Genomic DNA, 21,253 nt, shown 5'->3' on the forward strand with positions numbered 1-21,253 from the left:
CTCTGGGGTGAAAAGGGGCAAAGACCTACTGGATACCAGGACTACCACAGGAATTTCAACAATCCCACTAACCACAGGCAAATACTGGATTTAAGGAGGCTAGGAATATGTCCGTCCTTGAAGATGGGTGGTAAGTTCGTACAGCAAGTTTCCTAAGTAAGGAATTCCCATTTCTTCTCCTGAAGCCTTCGCTGCTGCCAGAAACAGTGCTCTGAAATAGATAGAAAGCTGGTGGTGCTTCCATTTCCCTTGGTATATCCCCTCCTCTAGCTCCTTTATTTCTGCATTCAGGATTTAAGATTTTAAAGATGCCTAGGAACAGAAACAAAAAGGCTAAAAACAGTGTTTCAGCCAGGTCTTAAAAATGGTAATGCTTTACCTGGCAAGTGCTGGTGACCTCCCTTTTGTCCACGCTCTCCCTGGCCAGGTCCAGAGTATTTGAGCTGCACAGCAGGTACATACTCTCCCAGCAGCCAGAACCAGCTAAAAGACTTCCCATAATTCCCCCTGAAATGCTTACAAGCAGAGAGCAGTGGCACTAAACACCTGGATAAAAGCAAGAAAGTTTCTTGGTGTGTTCAAGCTTTTTAAGAAGAAAACATTGGTATTGCGGTTTTGAGATAATGACAGAAAACTTTTCCCACTGAGATAAAAAATAAATAATTAAGACAACTGTGGCCTATAACACTCATATTCTACAGCTTCAAGCATCCTATTTCTCTGCCTGTCACCTTTATATATGTATATATAAAAAGTGTGATAGCCTGCCACTTTCTACATATAAAAATTTTATAGGGGGCACCGGTGGCGATCACTATATTTTAGTGCACAAAAATAATTTCCATGTGGACATCGCCTTGATTTTGCCTTCTCATAGTTTCCCAGAACACCGCATTTAGGGATCAAGACACTGGTGCTCATTCTCTACATGAAGGTTAAGAGACAGAGGAGAGTGCTTTCTTCAAAGTAAAATTATTTAATTCTCTTTTTCCATACATGAATGAAGGAGGTTTTTCCTCCATTATTTATAAGAAATGTTTCATATTCTTGCAGACAGCTACTGTGATTGGTTGGGTTGGGTTTTCCTTTGTATTTTTAACCAAAAGTCGGTTTGATTTATAGGGATGCAACAAGTTAAACTTGCATACTGAGGATATGCCAAGAAGTTTTCATCAACTGTTCTTGAGCAAGCATCTCTAAGAGCACTATAGCACAATCAAGTAGGAGCTTGAGCAATACTAAACTACTGCAAACTCAGAAAGCATACAGCAAAGGACTTGTAAGGCCTCTCAGTCAAGAGTTATTGAGGTCTCCTTCCTTTTCTTTTTCCATGAGCAGCAACAGGATTAACAGAGATTTTTGTCGAAATATAAAGAGAGGATCAAGGGAGTGCCAAGGAAAAACCACCCACAACTGCTACAGTAGCACTCCACTGTCATCTTCTTGCGTGGCTCTGGGCAAATCCTTCAACTGACACCCAAGCTTCGTCCAAGAGATTAGAGCAGCTGGTGCTCATCCCATGTACTTGGGATACATTGCTCAGGCAAAGCCTACTCCTGCCAGCTCTGGGCACATTTCTAGGGTGTAAAGGGTGTAACGACACCAATCATTCAGCTATACAGAAATGACTAGCAAGAGCTAACCGGATTCAGTTACTCATGAGGAGTTTTTTCCTTCTAAGTGTATGTTATGGGCCATTCAGGGTGAGAGTACTGAAGAATATGTGCTCCTACAACACAGTGAATGAATAGCATTGCTGGGAAAATAAATGCCAAAAAAATAGGGTAATAATTAAAAAAGAAAAAGAAAACAACCTCCACAAAAGTCATCATGTCCTTCTACTCCCCCAGAACTTCAGTTTTCAGCCCATTTATTTTATGCCCTTTACATCACCCATTGACATTGCAGAGCACTGCAGCTCTTTCTGTAAAAGCCAACTACCTGTAAGGTTGTTTTCCATCTAGGGCCTGGACTGGATCCTTCCTTCCCATTTGCAGTTTCTTCATTCTAACTACAATTACAGCAAAAGCATCGGGTGTCCAAAGACCCTCTGTGAGTCAAAGGATTTCCATATCCTCGGAAAATCATATTTATTTCTAAGTAGGAAGAGCACTGGGTATGCTGGCATGGAAAATGAGCCTACTGTATTCTCCTAGCCTACTTATTATTGTTTATCTATTAATGAATAAGGCCTCAGGAAGTCACATTTAAAACAAAACCAAAATTGAGGGCTAGGAGAAATGAAAAAGCAAGTGAATTTTCAAAAGCACTTAGCATCTACTTCTAATGATCACATTGATTTCTAACACCATTTCCAGTGAAATAGCTCCAATATATGAAATAGGCCATAAATATAGCAAAGATCTAATATTAAATCATAAGTACCTCATAGCTCAGTCTTTAGACCAAGAGTGGAGCACGTGACTAAGTATTTGGAGGGCCTTCTTTTTTAGCACTCAGCTTCAGACATTTTGTGTTTTCACAAGCTGCTCATAATTTGGCAGTGAAGGAGGACAGAAATGCCAGCTCCTAAAAGTTTGTAGACACTTCAGAAAAATCCTGGTGTTCAAACAAAACTGCTTGAGACGACTGGCCATCCTAGATGGCAGAGGGCAGGAAGCTGGAGGATAAAATATCCAGCTCAACAGAACATGCAGAAAACAAAGTCAGTAAGTACTGAAATAATTTTAAAAGGTCAGGAGTGTAGGAAGCAGAAATTGAAAAGGAGAAAAAAATCTAAATAAGTGTAAATCCATTCAGTCTTGCCTCCTATAAGACATTAAATATTTTCCAGCAGCGCTGTATTAGCTGCTCTGTGCACCTGGGCTCCAAGAATTTCTGCCTGCTCAAAGCGGGACAGTAAGTGGCCCCAAGTGAGCATCACTGGCAACAGCCGAGGTTTCAAAGGCATAGCATCTCGCTGATCTCCCACAGTGCTGCCAGCTGCTCTTTTGTCCCCAGCTACACTGGCTTGGTGGTTTGGGGTTGGTTTTTTTTGGTTTGTTTTTTTTTTTTTTTTAAATTTTTGGGAGGTTTTTTTGTTTTGTTTTGCTTTGTTTTCCCCAGTGTCCTTTGGCTCTGATAATAATTCCTTCAGGATTTGAAAGCACCAAGATGTGCTGACCTCTAGCTTGCACTCGCTGGTCAGGCTGTTTTCATGGTGTGTTGTCAAGGTGATGCCAGGAAAAGCTCAGGGTGGCCCAGAGTAAAGGGTTCAGGCTACTTTTGGGGGGTGGATGTGTGGTATTGCATTGATTGGATGCAGTTTCAGGATATTTTCATTCTATATATTTAAGGCATCTCTTAAGGCACTCTAAGCCATCAAGGCTGGGCTTAAAGCACTTGCTTAAGGCTACCTCATCGAAAAGACCAGGTAAAAGCAAAGACGATGTCTGGAGCTCACCATTCATAGACGTTCCATGTGGAGACTGGGCACGCAATATGTGGAGCTCACACCAAAATTCACTTTCCTTAGCATCTGCATCCCTATGCAGGGGGCAATGCTGGCCAATCTACTCTAGTTTTTGTAAGTTTTTCCTTTGTGTCTGCAGGTACTGATGGATGAGTCATTTAAAATCACTGGGAAAATGAATAAATGCTTGGCTTTTTTTTCTTTTTTTAACCTTTTTGTTCAGCATTTTCAGGCTTCATTTTCTAGCCGGAATAGGTAGTTTATCTCTTTTCCTTGCCTCACAACTCTTTACTTGAGTATCAAAAGAAATGTAGATGAAATACTGGAAAGATGTGGGGATTTTCAGGGGCTGCACAATAAAAGATGCTGATAATCAGGGTAGAGGGTAAGGCCTGTTCTAAAGTATCTGCTCAGCTGGTTGGTTGAGCCAGATTTCTCTCACGGGAAAAAAAGCTCCTCTTTTCTGGCTGGGGCTGGACCCACTGACCCACTCCCGTGACACATCTGCAAACAGCCCTGGACCACACACCTATGCTTGTGGAAAAAATCCCCCAGGAAAACTGGGAAAAGGATGGATGTTTTCTGTCCTTTCAGGCAAAGACTGAAAGAGAAATAATAATTAAAAAAAAACCAAACATAGCAGCAGCTGCACTGAACAGCTTTCCCCAGTCATCTTTACCCACAGGAGGAGCCCTGAGGGTGGCCCCGCTGGGGCCCTGCTGCTGCTTCGTGTGCCCTGTTGGAGCAAGGTTTGTAGCATCCATACGTGCTGCAGGAGCCCATGGGGGAACCCATGGGAGACATCTGGATAGGATGGGGCAAAGGGGTCAGGTAATGGGTCACTATGTGAATTCAGCTGTCACCCATGAAAAGCGTGGCTGAGAAGCTAATCTTTGGTGATACTTTGCAAGGCTTTAGTGAAATATCACTGCCCTTGATGAAAACAAGCAGCATCTCTAGACCAGCAGCAGCCTCTCCTGTTGCAAATTTACACGGATGAGGAAACCAGTGGAGCATGAGCACAGCGGGACCGATCATGGGCAAAGGTGGCTGCATGCCTCCTTGGTGACCAAAGCAGCTGCGGGCAGGTTAATTTTTAGCCACGGTATATACTTACATGCTGGGCATACAGTGCCCTTCCCTGCTATATTACCATCTTCAGCAAGTAAACATACTCAAATTCTCACCTGGTGAGCAGATTTGCTCTGAGGTGGAGCAGGATCTGGCCAGAGAAAGGTTGTTTTAAGAGGATGCTGGAGTGGGATACAGCCTTATAAAGAGGGAGAGTGGGGCTAAGGGGGCCAAAAGCTGGGGGAGGAGGGTGCGATAGTGCAATAGCTCTATTGAGGCCATGTCAGCAGGAGAGAGGAACATAAACAGCCACAGAGGAAAATGAAGGCACAGCGTTTAAAGCCAGTGTATATTTTTGAGGCAGAGCGAGAGACATCTACCGGTCCATTCATCCCCACAGCCAGGGCCCCCTCCCGCTAATTACAGCAAGGTTTCCTCTCCTTTCAGCTGACAGCCAGGGAGCGTAATTAGAGTCTAATAAAACCCTGAAAAGTCACAAATGCAAAAAACGGGCTAAACAATAAACACTGGGGGCCAAGGAGAAGCAGGAGTGTGAGGGCTGGGTAATGCCTTGGCTAAACGGTGTGCGCACTGGCACTGTCACGCTCCCGGCAGCCCTGAGCATGCCGGCAGCCCGCTGCAGACAGACAGCTTGAATTAATCCCAGGAGGCACGCGTGACAGGCGAGCCAGGCAGACAATTAGAGTGAAGGAGGAAATTGGAAATGGCAAAGGTGTGAACATATGTCAAATTACAACTAAATGATAAATTACAATTCTGTCATTGAAATAAGCGGTAATTAAGAAAGATTTCAGCTAGCCCTCTTGGAGGAAAAAAGGGAGGAAGAGGGCAAAGCAGAATTTTCTCTTCCTTCCTCCCCCCTTTTCTAAAAAATAAAATAGTTTGGATGTATTTGGTGTATTGTTTCCATCCATTGCATACATTGGTGGCTGGTTTATCCTGTTTCTTTCTGAATGTGCTCGTGTACTTAAAATATAATACCTTTCTTGCCACTCCCCCTCCCCCCTCCCCATCCCCCTGCCTGGCAGGGTGATGGTGTCAGAAATGAGCAGGGAGCTGATAGCAACCGATAAAAACCCATACAGAGGGATTAAGGGGAAAAAAAAAAGCCCCCCGACACCACCACCCCCGGTCTGATTAAGCTGCCGCACTCTAATTATTTTAAACAAGCCCAGCGCAGCGCAGCTGACAATTAGGAAACCCTGCCTGCTGGCTCGGGGGATTCATGCGAACCCTCCTCATCATTGCCAGCTCCACGTCCTTCCCATTTCAGCAGCAGCGATGGATGTAGGCAGGCGGGGCTGCCTGCCCTCACAGCCTGCTTGGCCACAATTCAAACCAGCTGGAGAACCAGGGCTTTGGAAGGCAGCAGCCCAGCCTAATTCGGGGGCCACCAGTACCTGGGGCCCCTCCAGCCCCTTGGCACATGCACAGAATTTTTTTGGAAATGGTGGGATTTCTTCAGCACATGACTGCTATTCAGCAGCCAACGTTATCTGGGGAAAAGCCCGTGGCAGTAGTTGATGGCGCTTCTCCCCACAGAAGGGGAAAGCGCGTCTGGGTAATGATGAATGTTTAGCTTCACGGTAACACATTTGTCATGTGAAATTAAAATAATACTGTGTAAACAGCATCTTTTGGCCAAAGATCTGGAGGTGCTGTGTAAATACAAACGAGGTGATGTATGTGGGGGTTAATTATCCGCTATATACCTAGGTAGACTTTGTACCTCAATATGATCTATTTATACATAAAACAGTCACTGCAGACATTTATCTATTGACAATAATTGTTTCAAATCCACTAAAGCCAGTTTAGCGTGCAAATCAATGCTAAATCTCTACAAGGCGATCGTGTCTCTTTGCGTTTCATTACATCTATTAGGTTTAATTAATCTGCAAATGGAGTGACAAAGATTTTTTAAAAAGCAAGCCAGGCTAATTACAGGTCAGAGGCTTTTTATATGTATCCTTAACATTTCTTATGTCCATTATACATAAATAGGGAAGACATGGCTTATAGATACGTTTGCACATTTATGTTCTTGCTTTGAAACGTAAGGGTTTGCGCCAGACCTCTATAGCTAAACAGGAGAGGAGAAGTGATAAAATAATTCAAAGAGTTAAATGCATCAGCATGCGTCTCCGACAGCAAGGTTGGTGCTAGTGACCATCACCAGGGAAAAAATCATTTTGCAGCCACTGCAGCCAGAAAGTGAAGTTCAGATCCTGGAGAGCTTAATTAGGAAGCATGTTAAAAGTGAAAGGGTGAGAGTAATGTTAATTATGTGGGGTTCCTCTTGGAGCAAACCCAGGCAGCAACTGTGCTGTAAGGCTAACATAGCATCATGTTATCCCCTGAATTAATCAACCTGCATTACTCATGTGACACAATTGCTTATACAAAAGCCCCATCCAAATGCAATCGCAAATTGCAGGTGGAAGCTTAGATTTGATTGTACTTGATTACTGTGATGTAATCGTATGTTTTTGGAGCAGCTTCATGCCCCGAATGCTATTTCAAACACCAAATGAGGTGTTATAAGAGCTCTTCAGTCATGAAGAACATGCAGACCTAAGGTTATATCCAGACCCTAAGGACGGTTGGGGAGGATGACATTCCACCTTAGAAAGGTCCACGGAATTGAAGCCTTGCTCTTGGTTATCACATGTGAGAGAGCTTTTTACATGAGGTCACCAACAGCTTTATGTTTGTGAAGCCCAGTAAATTTCTTTGCTTTCTCCTCTTGTTGAGGGCATAAATCTTGTTAAAATCCTAATTGTAGAGTACATACATGTAACCTCTACCATTCCTGCCTCAAAATGAATGATGTTGATCCTGATAATAATAAGTTTAGCTTGAGTAATCCATCAGTGATGGTAATCACAATCATGGCGAAACTTCTAGCTGTGAAAATGTAGCTGCTACATTATGAAGCCCTCCAGCTTTCCCACTTCACCTCTCTGGAAAAACCACCACACTCAAGAGATCCTGATTTTCTGGAAATCTCTTTTTCAGGATGATCTTGTTGCAGACATTCACCCCCAAACATGTGTGACCTATCAGCAACTTTTCCTTTGGGAAGATAACCAGTAGACTACCAAGAGAGGGCACAGACTGCCTTCCCAACAGGAGCTCCCTCTGGGGTTTGACAGGGTGCAGTTCCCCCTTATAGCCACTTTCTTGTTTGCATGTTGTCTTGAGGCAGCAAGAGGAGACCTTTGAACATGGAGCTTTTCCTATAGTGGAGAACCCCAGAACAACACCTGTGAAAGTCCTAGACAGTACAGTTGTGCCCTGTCAAATCTTCTCTAGCGACAAAGACCTCAGTAATATCTTTTTCCTACATACTCTTGGTTAAGGCAGGATAAATCCTATTTTTTTCATTTTTCTTTGGGCTTGTCCCACAAAACTCCTGCCCTTTTAGTATTACTTATTGCTCAAAAGTTTTCATAAATCACACTGGTCATATGTGGTATTAGTCTACCAAGATGTGAAGTGCAATCAATAAAGTTTTACTAAGCAGTCCTTATAAATGATGTATTAAAGTAGTTCATAAAGAACATCTGAAACACTTCATCCTTTCTACAATATTAAACGTAAAAGAAATTAGAGAAATGAGTGGTATTGCCAGGGAAATGGCTGATTTAACTGGTGATCATGCCATGCTCTCTTGCTTTCTCTTTCTCCATCCATTCACCACTGAAGGCCTGACGGGTAGGAAGGTTAGCATGTACTCATGTTTCAAAACTACCACTTGGAAATTGCCATAGACCTGGTGGTGTTTTCAAGCTTTTCTCTTGGTTTACGCTTTAAAGGCTTCAAAACCAATATTCTGCCAAGGGATCTAAATTCATAAATGCGCTGGAAGCGCCTGGATGAGGTGCCAGGAAAGGACCTCCATGGATGTTTCCACAAGAACCGGTTTTTCCCAATGAGTTTCTGCCTTAATCCCACCAACAAACATTTGGTATTGCATCACCAGTCCTGAGACGAAAAAATAAAAATCCATGGCTGTCTTTGTTTGTCCACTGTTTGACGTGGGGGAAGAAATTGAGGCAGGTAAGCATCTCACACTGTATTGGCCTGCTAGGCATATAAAAATGCGTCATCAGCCACCATCATTAGCTATTCCAAACACTGAGTTATGGCAAGGAAAGTAGAGCTTATATGCACAATGAGGGGAAAAACAGCATTTAGAGCCAGGAGTACATTTGGCACTGATAGTAATCTGAAATCATTTGGCATGAGAATGGCACCTATTACATGGATGCATTGAGTATGTTGTTCAACCCTTTTGCAGTGACAGGTCTGTGATAGGGTGTGATTATCTCACGCAGAAAATGTATTTGCAGAAAAGATGGCCTGTGACAAATATTAGACAACCAGCCAATTGCGACTGTTCCTTGTAGGCTGAGACCAATAAGGATGAGAGCAATGCACTAATAATTTAGGCTTTGAAAATCTCTGATGATGTATTACAAAAACCCAAATTAACTGCATATAAGGTAAAAAAGTAAAGGAAACTTCAGCAAGTGGCAGACCAACTATAGTTTACACAGTATTCTTTCCATGGTTTTAAAAAAAAAATTACATTTTCTCATTTTAAGGACTTTATCTCAACAGTCTGGGACACTTTTACTAAAGATTTTCTACCCTGAGAAGAGTCCAGCATTATGGTCCTCAAGAATCTTGTATTAGATCACAGCTGGGTTTAGCATTTTGGAAAATAAAGTTTAGCTTCTATTTGAGATTAAAAGAATGTAAAACTAGTAGTTCCACTGCTGCCACGCACATTAAATCACATTCTAATATGAAGCAGTTGACTGGAACAAACAAAGCGGCTTTGGAAAACTGCAACCTCCTTCATTCTCCATTACTTTTAGAGATTGAAAACAGGCGGGAGCACATCGAGTTTGCAAGTCACAGGCACTGCATATAAGTTTGAATTCATAAAAATGGCAGGAAAACTTGGAATATTGCTTTATGGATTCATTTCCTCCTTGTCCTTCCCCCATCCCTCCACACCTTCAGGAAAACTCCTGTGATAGTGGCTGCTTGACTTTTATCATGCCTCTCCAGTCAAGCTGTTCTGGCCTTGACTCAGACAGCTGTCTGCAGCTGCTGCAAATTGATTTATCTCCCCATTGGGGTTGCACCAATGACCAAGACATCAGAGTAATTTAGGATATCTCTATAATCTGATTTCCTCTCCCTTTATTTTTTTTATTTTTGAAACCTATAGATATTTTTAAGTGAAAGTAATGCTTCGGTCTATCTTCTTCCCACTGATGTTCTTTGAACTTCAGTTCATAACCATAATGCTATGGTAGCAAAAACATCTGAAAAGTATACAGCAATTCGCAGCAAATTAAAAAAGTATGTCCCAGAGTCTATCCAAAAAATTTATAGTCAGCAAATGACTACGGAGAAATCAGTACACAAATCATTGCCCTGATTCAGCAAATATTTGGCAGGTATCCTGACATGCCCCACAGGCGGAGAATGAAATAGGATGGGGGGAAAAAGCTAAAGGAGGAGCAAAGCCAGAGCTATGTTCTTTGAGGAGGAAGCAAGAGCATATCCCATCATCTTTTTGAGAGAGAAAGAGGGCACTGCAGACCAGCAGCAGACCCATGGTATGTCCATCAAAGACAGTGGCTGCAGTATTCACCAGTGCCGGCACCTTTGGCCCCACTCTCCCCTCACACCCCATACTGAGCTCTATGGCCATGGTCTTGAAGCTGTCATGCGAGCCCTGAGTACACACTTAGGTATGACTACACTGTACCCACCCGTATGAGGGCAGGACCTGAGGTTCAGCTTCAAGGAGCCTACTCTGCTTCAGTCGGGTCCCCCTCCACCATGGAGACCAGTATGGAGCTGCAGAGAAGGTCCTGACAGGGGCAGTTGCATCAGCACCAGGCAGTGGGCAGAAGTGATGGTAGACTGTGTGGGACTCCCAGTGTAGCCCGGAGCCCTTCTCTCTGGCACTTGGGTCACGTTCCTGGCTCTCTTCTCCTCCCTGGTTTGGGTTCTTCAAGCTGGGAACAATTACAGAGCCTGGCACAGGGCAGGTATCTTCCTCCCTCAAACCCCCAGGTACCACACCAGCACAGACGCTGAAGGTGATGAAAGCCTCCAAATTAGCGGGCTCATCCATGACACTGCCACTTCCCAAATTCGCAGGCAAAAGGGACTGTCATTATCCACCCTTAACAAGGCCCTTAATGATGATCCTGTTGCTCGGTGACTGGCGCATTACTGAGAGGAGCATATAACAACATATATCTAGAGCTGTTTATAAATCAGTGACCTATTCTGACTCATACTTGCTGAGGACCTGACCCAAAATATTTATTCCCTCATGGAAGACAGACACTCCAGGTCTCTTAATGGTCTCCAGTGTTGCTGGCTGACCCACTTTAGAGTGTGAGCTACACTCGCTGCTATTTCAGCACTGAACTAGTTCCATCAGAAATGGTTTCCTTTAAAACTGCTGCTACCAAATGACATGCTATGAAATGTTTAATTTTTTTTTTTTTGAGAGAGAGAAAGTAAGTGGAACTAATCAGAAAACACATACTGAGTAAACCAAAACAAGCATTACGTAACATCAATAGAGGTCCTAATTAATTCAGATTCATTCAGATCTTACAATCCTCTCCGGAATCAACATTTCTTTTCAGATGGAGGGGAGAAAACTATGAGATAATACAAAAATATAATACATGTAACCACAGCTTCTGAGCATATTAATGAACAAAAATGTAGAAAAGGCAGGATTTTTTTGGAAGAGAAGAATACCATCTACAGTGATAGATGCAGGGTACAGCAAAATAGGTCAGTAAAGGGAAATATGTGGAATGAATTATATAAAGCTATAAGTATAAAAATGAATGTATTGATGAAAAGTGATTCTAAAATGAAGGCTCAGATACAAATCATTAGTCCTATGGCCAAGACTAATATGTATTCTTCTGTAATAAGCGATGTCATTACAAGTGAATAACAATGCTGTAATGGGGGAGGGGACGGATTATCAAGCAGTTAGGAAACCTTTTCTGAATTACTTGCGTAGTTTTAGTTGCCTCAGGTGCTAGCAGGGGCCATTTCCAAAAGGCAGCAGTGATGCCAAAGAGCATAAGGAGGAAATTCAAGGTTTGGAGAAGTGATAGGGACATCTCTGCAGGGACTCTGGCAGAGGCTGCCCACTGGAGCTGTGGGGGGGATGCTACTGCACTGGGTGAGCTTGGGATGCAAAAGAAATCTCCTTACTCATTGCTGTGTGAATGGAAGGGACCAGGATGCACTTGAGGACAGAGTGTATGGGCAAGCCTCTGACTGCTCTGCTGCTGCATTCTTGGCTGCATCCTCTGCTTTTTGCACCTCTAATGTATGCCCAGTAAGCAGGCACTACACACGAGCCCTGCTGCTTCCCCTCCTCCGTGCCATCTCCCCAGGCGCTGGAACCCTCCAGCCCATGCAGCATCACCGTATGGGAGTGACAGGGCCTGATATGTGCTGTCTTGCTGAATTGGCGTCTCCACGGCCATAAGGGAATGGATGTGTAATGCTGCGCTGATACCAGTCAAGCAATATAATGTGGTGCCGTTAGGAGCATTACTCATAGCTGATGAACACATACCTTTTCCAGTGAAACACATACATTCCAGAAAGAAATGCATAGATCATTTGCTGAAGCACATTTATTATAGTGAAATGTGTACCTCAACTAATGAAACGCATAGATCATATAGTAAAATGATTATGCTCATACCTAGGAGGCTCAACCATTTATTTATTTTTAACCAACTTATTTTGGTTAGGAGGTTGAGCATAGCTCTCCCCCTCCCAGGGATTATCAGTCTAAAACCCACTCTTTCTTTGAAAGTGTATTTATTTTCCCATGATACAAACCCAGGTTCCCATCCGAAGCTTGCTGAAAATAAATTAGGAAAGAGCTCTGTTACAAGAACTGAGCATCTAAATTGAAGCTGGTTCTGCTATTGAAGACAGATTTTGCTACTGTTTATTAGTGAGTGCTGCATCTACTATTCTTGCTAATTAAAAATTATGTCTGTGTACTACGAAACATTTTAGGCACTCTCCCTTAAATATTAGTTTTGCTGCCCACCTGAGGCATCATCTGCATCCTTATTAGCATCTTCACCCAGAAACGGGTTGAGTCAGTGCCCCTCCATGGTCAGCCATAAACCAGACATTCCCAGTACATAGCTCACACACACTCTGAAGAACGAAGCGGGTCAAACACGTTGTTTACAACTAAGGAATCCCTTAGTACACATGTGTCAACCATAACCCCATCTCAGCAATGCTGGGAATGGGTGTAAATCCCAGAGCTATTCTATAGCACCAACGTCATTCACACACTGACCGACTGGGAAAAAAACCCAACACCCTGAGTTGTCTCGTTACATGGGATGCTGGCAGCAGCCAAAGGACAGCTGGCCTCTTTCACAACTGCTTCTTTGATCAACGACAAAGCTATAATTTGAAAAAATAAATGAGGAGTCTGTATTTTACTGGACTGGCCTTTCTTCTGCTGAATTGTATCTGAACAACTAACCTACAGGAGAGAGTTAAAAAGCAAATTACTTTTGGGAGTGAGAAAGCAAGGGAAAATAAACCAACAAAAGCAGAAACCAGGAGAAGATCAGGTACAAAATGACTACACTCAATATCCCTTTCCCATATTTTTTCCCCAAACTCTGTTGACTTCCAATTGTAGAGCATATTGATTTGAATTTTTTTCATGTTAACTTTTAATTGTCTTGCTGCAGCTGCAAGGCAGCACCTTGCTGAGCCCATTTCCAGCTAGCAACCTGAGCGCCCCACCAGCCCCAGCACCCTGCGCTCTCTGTCAATAGGAAATCAAGCGGCGGCTCACAGAATAACTCTTCCTATTTTTTGCACTTAGCAGCCAGGCTTTTTCAGCTTGCTCACATGTCACCAACCTTTGGAGCAGCTTCCCCATCCAACTATCAGCCCTGCTGGAGACTTTTTATCTTCCTTACAAACTTATCTTTCGAACATGCTTTTTAATGTGTAATTGTTGTTTGCTTCAGCAGGGGAGGCTTCCTTGGGGCTTATTGTGCTTAACTGGCCCTATTGTTGTGAGCCTTTGTGACAGAACATGTTGCAAAAATACATATGGGTCAGGCTCGATATTTGCGTTTGCATTTCATGGAGATAACAGCATTTTCCTTAAGTTATATGAGTCCCATTTCATTATTCTGTGAACCTCTCTGTGAACCTCGGGCTTCACTATATAATTTATGGTCCCTGATACAATCCAACGGTGTAATCTCATGATTTATGTGCTTCATTTATAATTTGATCATTTCAGTATAATACGTGTTTTCCTAGATGATTTATGTACTTTCTCCCATAACGTATGTGTTTCATGCCATGATATACGTATTCATCAGCTGTGCATTATGCCCCTGATGGCACTTTCCCAGGGAGGAAGGTGGGACACCCCAGCCTGAGGCCAAGTCCTGAGGTTAATTGCAATCAATTCACCTTCCATGCAATTACACTTTCATCTGCACGCGCCTGTGAAATGAGCATGCTTAACACCATATCAGCGGGAAAGCAAATGTGCTTCTTTTCCCCTTAGAGCCAATAAAGCCAGCCGCAGCACAGGATTACAGCAGGGCAGTGGGGACAGTTTAGCCCTCCTTTCTAACATTTCCATTGAGAAGGTGCTGAGAATAATTAATTATCTCCCCGTTCTGCTGATTAACACAGGTCTCGTTTTGGCACGTCAACAGAAGAGTATCCCAAACGCTGACAAGGCAGCAGCAGCCTGTTCTGATTTCAGGAGAACATCCTCACTCAGCACAAAGCCCAGGCTGCAGGGAAAACTTCAGGAACACAAAACAACTCCACCACCACCACCGAAAGAAGGTCTGGAAGGAGCCTGAGGATCACCTTGTCTGCTCACCCAGCAGTGTCAGCTCTGCCCAAACCGTTCCCTGTAGCAGATAGCCCATCCTTCCTCCCTCCCAGCCAGGTCATACATGGTCTTCCAAGGCTTTGCATCTTTACTGCTTATTTCCCGTATTTCTAGCCTCCTGGTCCTGGCTCCTGGTCCTGTTGGCAGCACGGAGAGCATCACCTCTACCCCCACACCTTCCTACACTTACTATTTGGGGAGCCTCAGATGAAATAAACCTTACTCTTTCCACTCTCTCACACAGGGACATGCTCCCTGGACCACACATAACCTGTAGTGCTCTTGGCTGAACTCTCTCCAATTAATCAATATTTTTCCCGAATAGCACTGCTCAAACTGGGCAGGAAAAGGCAGCTGAGCTTTTGCTAGTGCTGTGTGGTACAGAAGACCTCACTTGCCCACAATTCCTCCTCTTTGCTTTGCCCCATGAGGCATTTGCTTTTTCCACATCTGTGCTTTTTCTTCAGCCCCAGCAGATCTTTTTTTCCTGTTGATCCACTATTTTGCTAATGGTTCCTCATCCAGGATGTACACCATTTATTCCTACCTAAAATCAGTCCTTTGCCCCTGTCTTTACCGAACCACATTGCCTTTTCTCCAGTCCTCCCTAGCGCCTACCACAAGCACGTTGAACCTCTGTCTTCTCATCAAATCCCTGTCTCTCCTCCCTCAATGCCTATGCCCTCCCTCATCCATACCATCCCAAAGGGATTCACAAAACCTCCATGAGTCCTGCCACAGGAGTGGGGCTCACAGGTAATGGCTCGTGCTGACGGGCTTTCTGCCTCTCCTGGTCTGTGTCCCTGTGGCATCTTCAGAAGAGTGTGGAGTGAGACAGCTTCAGAAGCCTTGCTGAGCGAAGATATATGATATTCATTGCCTCTCCACAAGGCTTATTGCCCTGTCATAGAAGGAAATAAGGTGAGTTTGACATGATTTGTTCTTGACAAATCCCTGTTGGCTGTTACTTATCTCTCTGCTATATTCTAGAGGCTCATAAATAATTTGCTTGATTATTTCTTCCAGCATTTTTCTATGCACTAAGTAGACTGACTGGTCTACAGCTCCTTGGGCCCTTTAGTTAGCCTTTTTTCAAAGACAGGCACTCTGGTTACCCTCTCCCAGGCTTTGGGAACCTCCCCTAGTTGTCACCAGTCAAAAAAAAAAATTGCCAACAGCTAAATGACTGCTTTGGTGAGGTCCCTCAGATCCATTCTGGTGGAAAATATCCTGCTGTCTTCTTTCACCCTAAATTCAACTTCCTGCTTGTCAAGGCAAACACTGCCAACCTGAAGAATGTTCATTGGTAATGACATGGGTGAAACTGGAGGAAAAAAAAAAAAAGAGACGGTGCTTTTTGTCTTCTTGACATCACCTATTGCTGGCCTTCCCACCTCATTTAACAGTGGGCCACCCTTCTCTGATCATCATGAGAAGTAACTAAAATACCTGTGCAACATATTTTTTTCTTATGTCATTTGCAGGTTGTATCTCGTTTTATGCCTTGGACCTTCTCTTTTGCTTCTGCAGCTATGTGGTATTTCTTTTCTACTCGTTGACTACAGCCCTACTCTCATAGGGCTTCATCTACCAAATCTTTAAGTTTATTGATGTCCATCACTATTCTTTTTTTTTTCCTATGAACTACAAACCATATCATTTTATGCTTTGACTCTGCTAACCCAAAAGTAACTTCACATTTTAAACAAAATACTTCCTGTTGATAAAGTCCACTTGTTTTCCTTATTTTCTGTCTCAGACACCTCTTTCCAGAATGCCCAAGGCCACCTTGGACATGTTGCATTGTACTGCAATCCCTTTCCAACATAAGCAGGGGTCTACAATTCAGATGTTAACTTCCCTGATTTTCCATTCCTTGCTCATATCTGAGCTGAAACTATACACGGGGTAGAGTTTCAGTTGATACAGACAAGATGATGTGCATATCTGGATGAGAATAAAGCGTTTCCTTTTCCTCTCTTAGTACAGCTCAATAAAATGCGTGTGTATGGACGTATATAAACACACGGATGTACATAAATATATGGGTATAAACCAAGTTAGTACTTTGAAACTAGAAAGGATGGGATGCCCATGTGGACAGGGTATGCCTCCAGTACCAACACTGCTTATTTTCAGATATCCCAGCCTGCAAGGTAGGGTGCCAAAACAAATACTAAAAAAGCCTCAGCTTTTTACCACATAATGAGACAAAAGCTCAGAACAAGCTCGGTGTACTAAAATGCAGCTGTATAAAAAGTAGGAAGCCGTGTGTGTGTGTGTAGATGCTCTTAAGCGTAATGCAGATGTGAATACAGCTGTTGTGCAGCCCTTCTAAAAATGGGCTGAGAAGCAGAGAACTACACGGCCCCATTTGCCCCACTGCCTGCTCTCCTCCTTCATGTAGAAACTTTGGCTGTTGCATTTGTATTGACCAACACAATAGTCAGCATCAAAGAAGAATTTCCCAAGACCTTGAAATAAAAAATCAGTTTGGGGGATTTTGGTGTTACGTGCTGGGGAATCCCTCCTCAAGAGGGAAGAATCCTGAGCAGAATCTATTTCTTAAAAAAATAAAAGATCTTCGTTTAATTGAGAATGATGCAAACAGTATTCAGGTCTGCATTATAAAATGATAAGAATAAAAACAACCCAACCCAAACCCCACAAAACTCCAATAAAACCATGCAGCCCCTCAAAGGCTGTAATATATTTGTGAGTAGCTGAGACTCGACCAGTATTTTTAAGGTAATGTTGACTACCCCAAACAATTAAAAGCATCTTTTAGGAATCTGATACTTAAGAGATCATATGTACATGCCAGAAAAGCTCAAGCCACTTGTAACTGAGATTCATTACGATATTGGATAGGAAATAAATGTTGCCTAGATGTAAGGCCTGAGGGAATTTTTTCCATCTTAGTAAATACTGGTCACTCAAGGGCTGGTGCAAGGAAGCAACCATCAAACTCACACCACATCAGAAAAGACAAAGAAGGATTTATTATTCCCTGCCTCACTGGGACGAGACCTGCGAGAGTGTAAGGTTAGTTTGCTTTCCCCTACTTATTGGTATTTTTCCTTGGCTTTACTCTCCAGGGGGCAATGCCAAGTCTGGTCAGCACGTCACAGCATCAGGGCCCAGGCGTGCCCTGGTGTGTCACCCATAACCAATCCATCATTCAGCACAGCGGCCCACAGACCTCTGGCTTTTAAGAATTTGGGGAAAGGAGGCAGTAATAAGAGAGGGGAGGAAAAGGTGCCTTCTAGCACGTGGACACACATCAAGCACAACAGCATAGAAAAACATGATTTTTGGAGAGACGACTTCATCGTTAGCATGTCTGGGTTCACAGCAAAGCATTGGCCACTACAGCCATGAGAGGACCTCGCAGGGAGGGAGGATGGACAGTGACCCATCCCAAAGTGGCCTGGGCATCAGGAGCCACCCCAATGCCAATGCTCGGCAACCACAGGCAGCTGGTGTAGACCCCAGGCTGGACTGTCTCCTGCTACTCCTGTCAGGAGTAACATCACAGCTGGATACACCAGGACTGTGCCTGCCATTAGCCTGCCAGTTGTTTGGTGAAAAATGACTTCACAACTTCACAGTTCTGTCCCCTACCATCAGCTATCCTGTGAGCTGCTCTGATGGAATGCACCGCAAAACCATGTATTTTGTTCCTGGGTCTGCTGCTGGGCAATCAATTGCTCAGGGAAATGTGACCTCACGAGTACACGCTCCAGTCATGTGAAGGCTGCTGACAGAAATGACCTCAGAACCACATACTCCAGCTCTGAGTCTTCCCATGACTTACCAGCTCCTCTTGCACAAATGACCTCATCAGCACATACCAAAGCCAGTGCTTGCTACTGGCCCAGCAGCTGCACAGGCAAGTGACTCCACTAGCACAAATACTGGCCAGGCTGTCCTGGTCTGCTCTCCAGACCACCCTGCAAGCCCCCAACCTTCCCACTCTGCTTTAACCTAAGCAGTCTCTTGGTCTTGACAGACTTCAGTCCCAATACAGCAGTTGATTGTGCATCCAAATACATATTTTTCTCATCACTGAGAAGAACCCGTTTCCAGATAGAGTACCGGAACCTTCCTGACCACACTCACAGACATCGGCTTACACACTCTGGTGGTACCTCTCCAGTTGTGCAAGTTCAAGAGTGGCACCATAGAAGTAATGCACAGGACTTGTGCCACCAGAAAGGCAGGAAGTTTCCAGATAAAACAGCTGCCACCTTCAAGGATTTGCAGGGTTCCCCTTAAGCAGCAACAAAGTAAAGAGTGCTCCAGGGGAGCACCAAGGTGGGAGGATAAAGCATGAAGTTTGACCACTACAGCTTAGAGACAAGCAGAGTCATTTCTTCTGGACGCAGAAGGAAGCTGGGCATAGTGTAGATGAGACTGGCCAAGGGCCAGCAATGACCTCACCTCGGTATGCTGGGTCTGTTTGCCACATAGATCGACATGTTCAAAGAAGAACAAACAAACAAACAAATCAAAATCTGTGGGAGACCATGTACAAAGTTCTTGGTAACAATCTTGTTTGAGCAATGAATGGATGGACTGGCCCTGGGGTGGAGCCCTCAGTAAAACAAAAAAGTACGACCAGTATGTGAAGTGGTATATAAACCTAAAATGTGGTTTTCCTTTCGGTGTCCTTATTGGTACGTAACAAGCTGCTGTTGCTGTAAAGGCTCCCATTCCAAAACACTTTTGCATCAGACATCCTTTCCACCAGTTTTTTAAGGTCAACGAATATGGTTTTTTTCAGCTGAAATTTAATTTAAAATTATCCAATAGCAAACAATTCAGGATAAACCCCAATACTTTATCTTGAAAAAGATAATTAAAGGTTTGTAAATATTTTATTTGACAAGTGAGGCCCTTGGCAATACCTGCATTTTGCCCAAATGCTGAGTTCCAGCTCAGATGAAGAACAAATTTTGCAGGTAGAACCTGGCTTCGGGCAGCTTCTCAACTGAATAAGCTTACCAGCAGTGCAGATGTAACATGGGCCTAGCATTTTCCAAATGTCAAAGGATTGGGCTGGACACAGACAGTTCCCTCCAAACTCTTCTGCAAAATACCAGCACTTGGCTCACTCAAGCACAACTCATAAGAAATGCTGAGTCTTACAGTATGGGAGGTTGAACCTAATGATGAGACCTCTTTGCTAATGTCACAATTTAAAGATATTATTCTTAATTAAAATGCAAAACATCATGAAAGATCCAATGGTGCCTGAGGGATTGAGACCAAGCAGGTTTGTTTCTCCCATCATAGCTCAGCCTTTAAGAAAAACAGAGCACATTGGCTGCTTCATTCTACTTCATAATACCACAGAGCGGGTACCAGGTTTGGAAGACACATGCAGTCTGGATTCTGATCAAATTTTAAGTCTTTTAAGGCAGGACTAGCAGTTCAGACACAGTTGCAGTTGTTGAAGCATGAATAAATGCATTGATATTCAGAAATCGGTTAGTCGAGGCAGTAGCAGCAATGGATAATTGTTAACAAATAGATAATAAACCCTCTTTTTGCCTGAGCAACTACTCACAGAATCATAGAATGACAGAATGGTAGGGGTTGCAAAGGACCTCTGGAGATCATCTAGTCCAACCCCACTGCTAAAGCAGGTTCACCTACAGCAGGTTGCGCAGGAATGCATCCAGGTGTGTTGTGAATACCTCCAGAGAAGGAGACGCCACAGTGTCCCCGGTAAGCCTGTTCCAGCGCTCTGTCACCCGCACAGCAAAGAAGTTTTTTTCCTCATGTTCAGGTGGAACTTCCTCTGCCACTATTTGTGCCTGTTGTTCCTTGTCCTGTCGCTGGGCACCATTGAAAAAAGTGTGGCCTCATCTTCCTGACACCCACCCTTTACATATTTATAAGTTCCCCTCTCAGTCATCTCTTCTCCAGGCTGAATAGACCTTTTCTTGTAGAAGAAATGCTCCAGCCCCTAATCACCTTTGTAGCTTTCTGCTGGACTCTCTACAGTAGTTCCTTGTCTTTCTTGAGCCCAGAACTGGACACAGTACTCCAGATGAAGCCTCACTAAGGCAGAGTTAGAGGGAAAGTGTAACCTCCTTCGACCTCCTAACCACACTTTTCTTGACGCATGCCAGGATACCACTGGTCTTCTTGGCCATGAGGGCACATTGCTGGGACATGGCTAGCTTGTTGTCTACCAGGTCTCCCAGGTCCTTCTCCACAGAGCTGCTTTCCAGCCAGTCAGCCTTTAACCTGTACTGGTGCATGGGGTTATTCCTCCATGGGTGCAGAACCCTACACTTGCCTATTCAACACTACACTATTCAAAGCAGAAGTTCCTTTCAAACAGCTTCAAGATGCCCATGAATGCCTGAAGTGGAAATAAATTCCATTTTTGGATAAGAAGAACTGAACTGCTCTTTGTGGCTGCTGCTAGCAAAGACCCTCAGCCATCTCCAGCCATTTGCACTGGAGGTGAGACCCAGTGGTTGGGCATGACGATGAACACAGCACTCAGTGTACGTGAGGACTGCAAATGAAATGGAAAAGTGGTACCCGACCCTGCACTAAATGCACCCACAGGCACCCTGTACAGCACCAAACATCCCACTTGTTATAGAGACACTTCAGTTTTGCCACTGCAGCCTCCATGACTTGATGTCATCCAGGTGGGTGGCTGGGACCCAGGCACCCTGACCACACACCACCATCCAACTCGCTGCCAGGTGGTCCACAAGGTACCCCACAAGAAAGTGGGATTT

At 43.9% G+C, this 21,253-nt stretch overlaps 1 protein-coding gene across 6 annotated transcripts in view; it reads right to left on the reverse strand.

Annotated features, from left to right (window-relative positions):
- The window catches only part of CXXC4 (CXXC finger protein 4), a 110,896-nt gene that overhangs the window by 53,016 nt on the left and 36,627 nt on the right, over positions 1 to 21,253 (reverse strand). The window lies entirely within an intron of this gene.

The sequence above is a fragment of the Cuculus canorus genome, chromosome 4 (genome assembly GCF_017976375.1).
Source record: "Cuculus canorus isolate bCucCan1 chromosome 4, bCucCan1.pri, whole genome shotgun sequence".
Lineage (NCBI taxonomy): Eukaryota > Metazoa > Chordata > Aves > Cuculiformes > Cuculidae > Cuculus > Cuculus canorus.